Source organism: Scyliorhinus canicula, chromosome 21, assembly GCF_902713615.1.
Source record: "Scyliorhinus canicula chromosome 21, sScyCan1.1, whole genome shotgun sequence".
In the NCBI taxonomy this organism is placed as follows: Eukaryota; Metazoa; Chordata; class Chondrichthyes; order Carcharhiniformes; family Scyliorhinidae; genus Scyliorhinus; species Scyliorhinus canicula.
Genome location: NC_052166.1, coordinates 12,253,998 through 12,260,816, shown reverse-complemented (window position 1 = coordinate 12,260,816; position 6,819 = coordinate 12,253,998).

Below are 6,819 nucleotides of genomic sequence, written 5' to 3'. Positions count from 1 at the left end.
CGAGCAATGATCACCCTACTCAAACTCACGTATCCACCCTATACCCGTAACCCAACAACTCCCCCTTAACCTTACTTTTTAGGACACTACGGGCAATTTAGCATGGCCAATCCACCTAACCCGCACATCTTTGGACTGTGGGAGGAAACCGGAGCACCCGGAGGAAACCCACGCACACACGGGGAGGACGTGCAGACTCCGCACAGACAGTGACCCAGCCGGGAACTGAACTTGGGACCCTGGAGCTGTGAAGCATTGATGCTAACCACTATGCTACCGTGCTGCCCTATTAAAGAAGGAAGATACAGAGTTACATTACAGTGTGTAATATAGGTGCTCTAGAACTGTAATACTCCCTTAATGATGAAAGATATGGCGCTATATTGCCATAAAAATGATGAACATTATTACAGTATTAAAGCTGGAAATTAATGAAGCTCATAAACATGCAAGCTATCAAGCTATGTTACTGTATTAAAGATAGGCTATAGAGCTATATTACTGTATTAATCATAGGAACTATAGAGCTATACTACTGTATTAAAGATGGGAGCTATGAGCTATATTATTGTATTCAAGGTGGGAGCTGCGAGCTATAATACTGTATTAAAGATAATAGCTTCAGAGCTATATTACTGTATTAAAGATAGGGGTTGAATTCTCCACTACTGATGCCAAAATTGAGTGTGACGAGGGGGCGGAGAATCCCCGATGGTGGCATATTGGGGGTTGCACCACTTTCGCGATGCTCTGCCCCCAACTGACCGAGTTCCCGACGGTGTGGGGCTCGTGTGGTCTCGCCCTTCGTGAACATAGCATGGCAGCTGCAGTCTCAGTCAGGCGCCGCCACAGTCAGGGAGGGCAAATCCGCACACAGGGGAGGCTTAATTCGGGGCTGGGGGTACTACAGGATGGCGGTCTGGGGCTCGCGAGCAGCCGAAGGGTGGTACCATTTTTGCGGTCCAGGTCCACAGTCTGAATCGGCCATGAAGCAAGGCGCCACTGCAGGCCGACGCCGTGCGCATGCGCGGCCACGGACCCGGAAATGTTCAGGTCATATCAGCCGCTTGGAAGCTCTACGCTGCCTCCCTACTAGCCCCCAGCAAAATGGGGAATTGGTTGCCGTTTTGTGTCAGTTTTTCTGGCGTAAAACACCACCGTTTTCACACCGGCATGGGAACTTAGTCTCCCAAACAGAAAATCCAGCCCAGGAGCTATGAGCTCTCTTATTGTATTCAAAGTGGGAGCTACAGAGCTGTATTACTGTATTAAATGTTATATTACACTTTGTGGTAATATGTCATTATTCTTTTCCTTGTGATCTAGAATGGTCTGATGAGTTGATGATAAAGAAAACACCAACCTTTAGATTGAAGCAAAACTAATATATTGACTAACGATTAAGTAAACAAAGTTTGCATACACTACTGAACTATAACTACTAATAAAGTAAAGTTGAATCTGTTAAACAGCTATATTAACAAATGATGATCGTGTGTTAACTCTCACTCTAATATAAACTACTTCTCGTGTAGAGATCAATACTACTCCTTTGCTAACTACTCAGCATTCCCTGAGGTCTGATATTTATATTGGGAACTGGTGGTGCCCTCTAGTGTTTGAATTACACTGAGATGTAACAATTAACCCTTCACTGGCGTACCTATATACATATCATTACATTAAAGATGGGATCTATATTACTGTGCTAAAGATGGGAGCTATAGAGTTATATTACTGTATTAAAGAAGGAAGCTATAAAGCTATATTACTGTATTAAACATGGGAGCTATAGAGCTAAATTACTGTATTAAACATGAGAACTATAGAGCTAAATTACTGCATTAAAGATGGGAGCTATAGAATTATATTACTGTATTAAAGATGAGAGCTATAGAGCTATATTACTTTGTTAAAGATGGGAGCTCAAGAGCTGTATTACTGTATTACTCCCCAAACAGGCGCCGGAATGTGGCTACTTGGGGCTTTTCACAGTAACTTCACTTGAGCCTACTTGTGACAATAAGCGATTTTCATTAAGATGGGAGATATAGAGCTATATTACTGTATTAAAGATGCGAGCTATAGAACTATATTACGGTATTAAAGATGGGAGCTATAGAGCTATATTACTGTATTAATGATAGGAGCGATAGAGCTCTATTACTGTATTAATGATAGGAGCTATAGAACTATATTACTTTGTTAAAGATGATAACTATAGAGCTCTATTGCTCTATAATGGGAGGGGACGGGATTCTCCATTTCACCAACCAGCCAACGGGGTTTCCCATTGTGGGCAGCCCCACGCTGTCGGGAAATGCCTAGGCTGCTGGCGAAATGGAGAATTCTGACAGCGGAGAATCCAGCCCCGGAGTTATAGTACTGTACTATAATACAGCTGTACTGTATTAAAGATAGGCCTACTGTATTAAAGATAGGAGCTAGAGAGCAATAATACTGTATTAAAGGTAGGGGGCTAGATTCTCTGTTTTGGAGGCTAAGTGTTGATGCCAACGGAGGATGTGTGGCATTTTACGACAGGAAAACATTGCAAAACCAGCACCGATTCAGCTACCTTTAATGGGCTAGCACCGGCACCACGCAGAACGCAAGCAATTCCAGGAAAAATGGAGCCGGATTTGTTGGGTCTATGGTTGACACTCATGAGGCTCACACGACGCAGCCGCATTTATACGGTGCTTCGCCCCGCACACACACCATCTGTAGAGATCTACCATGTGGTTCAAGTGAAATTTTGCAACACTAAAACTCAGTTGAAATTTGAGTTACACTTCTCGGATGCAAATAAGAATCTTCTATTGCCTCTACTTGATTATAATTGAGAGAAACTTAAATCTATTCTCAATAAAGTCTTGCTGGCAAAAGACTTAAAGAGAAATAATTTATAAAGCAATTTAACTTTAAAAAATATAGAAATGGTTTCTTGCTTACAGCAAAACAGCTTGCACGAACTTCAAGAGTTAGAGTAGAAAAGTGAAAATAAGGATAGCAAGTAGTGCGATCAAAGTATAGAGTGATCCTGGATAGAAAATGGCTGTGCGGACCCTCATATTTAAGGAGAATGTTATCAGTCTGAAGCCATCTGTCTACACCTCTATGTCATCCAAATTGGTTTGGGTGAGTTTCAAATACATTTGATTCGATGGTTAACTGTCAATCCTCAATGTGCAACATAAGTTTTGAATGTTTCATGTTTGATTATTTGTGTATGCTATGGAATGTGATTTTGTGCTGCAATCAAGACTAGTTTTTATTGGTTTTCTGCTGACTTTACTTTATTCATATTCTGAACAATGGTGTCTTCATATTGCCATGGTGCTTATTTCGACCTTGATCTTGATTGCTGGTGCAGTTCATTTCTTAATATGAAACTAACTTTGAAATCTGTTCATTAGGTCGGGCTCATTGGTCATGGAGGCCTGTACCAAAGGAGGGTGAGCCACCAAGAGTAGTAACTTTGTGTTTTTGTAGGTACAGGGTGAAGGAGAAGGTCTTGTGCTGGGCAAAGCAGAAGCGGGTGGTGCAGTGGGCTGGAGCTGGTATACGCATATATCAGGACTATACGGTGGAGCTGGTGAGGAGGCGGGCTGCCTTCAGCCGGGTGAAGGAGGCACTGTACATCAGTAAGGTGCAGTGTGGCATAGTATACCCAGCTAAGTTCAGGGTGACCTACAAATCCAAGGACTTTTATTTCGGGACGGCGGAAGCAGCGGAGGAGTTTGCGAAGGCAGAAGAACTGTGGCTGAATTGAGAAGTGGTCATGTACCGATGTAGCCTCATGTAACTGTATGATTTCACTGTGGCTGGTGTATGTGCTAAATGAGCCAACGTTGAATATACTTGGACAAGGGAAGAGATGGGACTTTCACTTGCAATGATGGTTCTTTGGGGCTTGGACATGTATGCGGGGGTGTGCTTAAGGGAATTTCTTGTTTTTCCTGGGACTGGGCAAGGGGGAAAGAGACCCAAGCGGGGGCCTCAATGCTGGCCGGTTTAGGCCAGTGCATCCATCGGAGCCTGGCAGAACAGGTTCCAATGAGTCTAGCCAGGGTGGAAAGTTGGGGGGAAGGAACGGAGGTTGGGGGGAGGAGTTTTGTAAGAGGAACTGGAGGGAAGGAGTCGGGGAGGGGGGGGGGGGCTTGCAATGCATGGGGGTCATTTACGGTACTCTTTCGGGGATTGGATGGCATTGAATCATGGGGCCTCACGGTAGCATGGTGGTTAGCATCAATGCTTCACAGCTCCAGGGTCCCAGGTTCGATTCCCGGCTCGGTCACTGTCTGTGTGGAGTCTGCACGTCCTCCCTGTGTGTGCGTGGGTTTCCTCCGGGTGCTCCGGTTTCCTCCCACAGTCCAAAATGTGCGGGTTAGGTGGATTGGCCATGCTAAATTGCCCGTAGTGTAAGGTTAATGGGGGGGATTGTTGGGTTACGGGTATACGGGTTACGTGGGTTTAAGTAGGGTGATCATTGCTCGGCACAACATCGAGGGCCGAAGGGCCTGTTCTGTGCTGTACTGTTCTATGTTCTATGTTCTATGAATGTTCGGGGGGAAGGACTCTATAGATTGACGGTGACCATAGACGATTCCTAATTAATTTTTCTTTTTGTTCTCCTTTGTTTGTCCCACCTTGGTAGGGTTTGTTTTATTTGATGCTTATATTGTCAGGTGGGCCATTGTTTGGGGTGGTGGGAGGATGGGATGGTTGTTGTTGACAGGGGAATTGACTTTGCATTTGTTACCATTTACTGCTTGTTGGTGGGGTGTAAATTCTGAAGAAAATGTGAAAATGGAGAATAAAAATATTTTACAAAACTCTAAATGGATGTCAACAAACTGACAAAATCATCGCATGGCTCTACCCAGTCTATTTAAACGAACATGCTATGTGTGGCTTCCGGACAAACACTGGACAAATGGACAAACCTTAAACTGCACCATAGAGGCAAGCAGACATCACTCGGGTAGCATACCATTACGGCACAGCACACTGCAACATCACAAATGAGACCTTCTGCATAAAACCTGACATTCCGGCCAGAACATATTCTATGCATACAGTGCAGAAGGAGGCCATTCGGCCCATCGAGTCTGCACCGACCCACTTAAGCCCTCACTTCCACCCTATCCCCGTAACCCAAAAGTCCCTCCTACCCTTTTTTGATCACTAAGGGCAATTTATCATGGCCAATCCACCTAACCTGTGCATCTTTTGACTGTGGGAGGAAACCGGGAAATGATCCCGGCCAAGTGGTTGAAGTTTCAGTTGGTGATTACTTTGGGAATAGCGATCACAATTCCGTAAGTTTTAGAATACTCATGGACAAAGATGAGAGTTGTCCTAAAGGAAGAGTGCTGAATTGTGCAAAGGCCAAGTATACCAAAATTAGGCAGGAGCTAGGGAATGGAAGCAGTTGTTTAAGGGTAAATCCACATTTGAAATGTAGGCGTCTTTTAAAGAAAGGTTGATTGCAATACAGGACAGACATGTCCTTGTGAAAATGAGGGATAGAAATGGCAAGATTAGGGAACCATGGATGACGGGTGGAATTGTGAGACTAGCTAATATGAAAAAGGAAGAATACATAAGATCTAGGCGACTTAAAACTGATGAACCTTTGGAGGAATATCGGGAAAGTAGGACAAATCTCAAACGCGAAATAAAGAGGGCTAAAAGGGGTCAGGAAATATCTTTGGCTAACAGGGTTAAGGAAAATCCCAAAGCCTTTTATTCGTATATAAGGAGCAGGAGGGTAACTAGAGAAAGGATTGGCCTACTCAAAGACAAAAGAGGGAATTTATGCGTGGAGTCAGAGGAAATGGGTGAGATTCTTAATGAGTACTTTGCATCTGTATTCACCAAGGAGAGGGACATAACGGATGTTGAGGCTGGGGATGGATGTTTAAATACTCTAGGTCAAGTTGGCATAAGGAAGGGGGAAGTTTGGGGTATTCCAAAAGGCATTAAAGTGGACAAGTCCCCAGGTCCGGATGGGATCTATCCCAGGTTACTGAGGAAACGAGGGACGAAATAGTTGGGGCCTTAACAGATATCTTTGCAGCATCATTGAGCACGGGTGAGGTTCTGGAGGACTGGAGAATTGCTAATGTTGTCCCTTTTTTAAGAAGGGTAGCAGGGATAATCCAGGGAATTATAAACCTGTGAGCTTGACGTCAGTGGCAGGCAAACTGTTGGAGAAGTTACTGAGGGATAGGATCTATTCACATTTGGAAGAAAATAGACTTATCAGTGATAGGCAGCATGGTTTTGTGCAGGGAAGGTCATGTCTTACAAACCTAATAGAATTCTTTGAGGAAGTGACAAAGTTAATTGATGAGGGAAGGACTGTAGGTGTCATATACATGGACTTCAGTAAGGCGTTTGATAAAGGTTCCCATGGCAGGTTGATGGAAAAAGTGAAGTCATATGGGGTTCAGGGTGTACTAGCTAGATGGATAAAGAACTGGCTGGGCAACAGGAGACAGCGAGTAGTGGTGGAAGGGAGTGTCTCAAAATGGAGAAAGGTGACTAGTGGTGTTCCACAGGGATCCGTGCTCCGACCACTGCTGTTTGTGATCTACATAAATGACCTGGAGGAAGGTATAGGTGGTCTGATTAGCAAGTTTGCAGATGTTACTAAGATTGGTGGAGTTGCAGATAGCGAGGAGGACTGTCAAAGAATACTGCAAAATATAGATAGATTAGCAGAGAAATGGCAGATGGAGTTCAATCCAGGAAAATGCGAAGTGATGCATTTTGGAAGATCTAATTCAAGAGCGGACTCTACGGTCAATG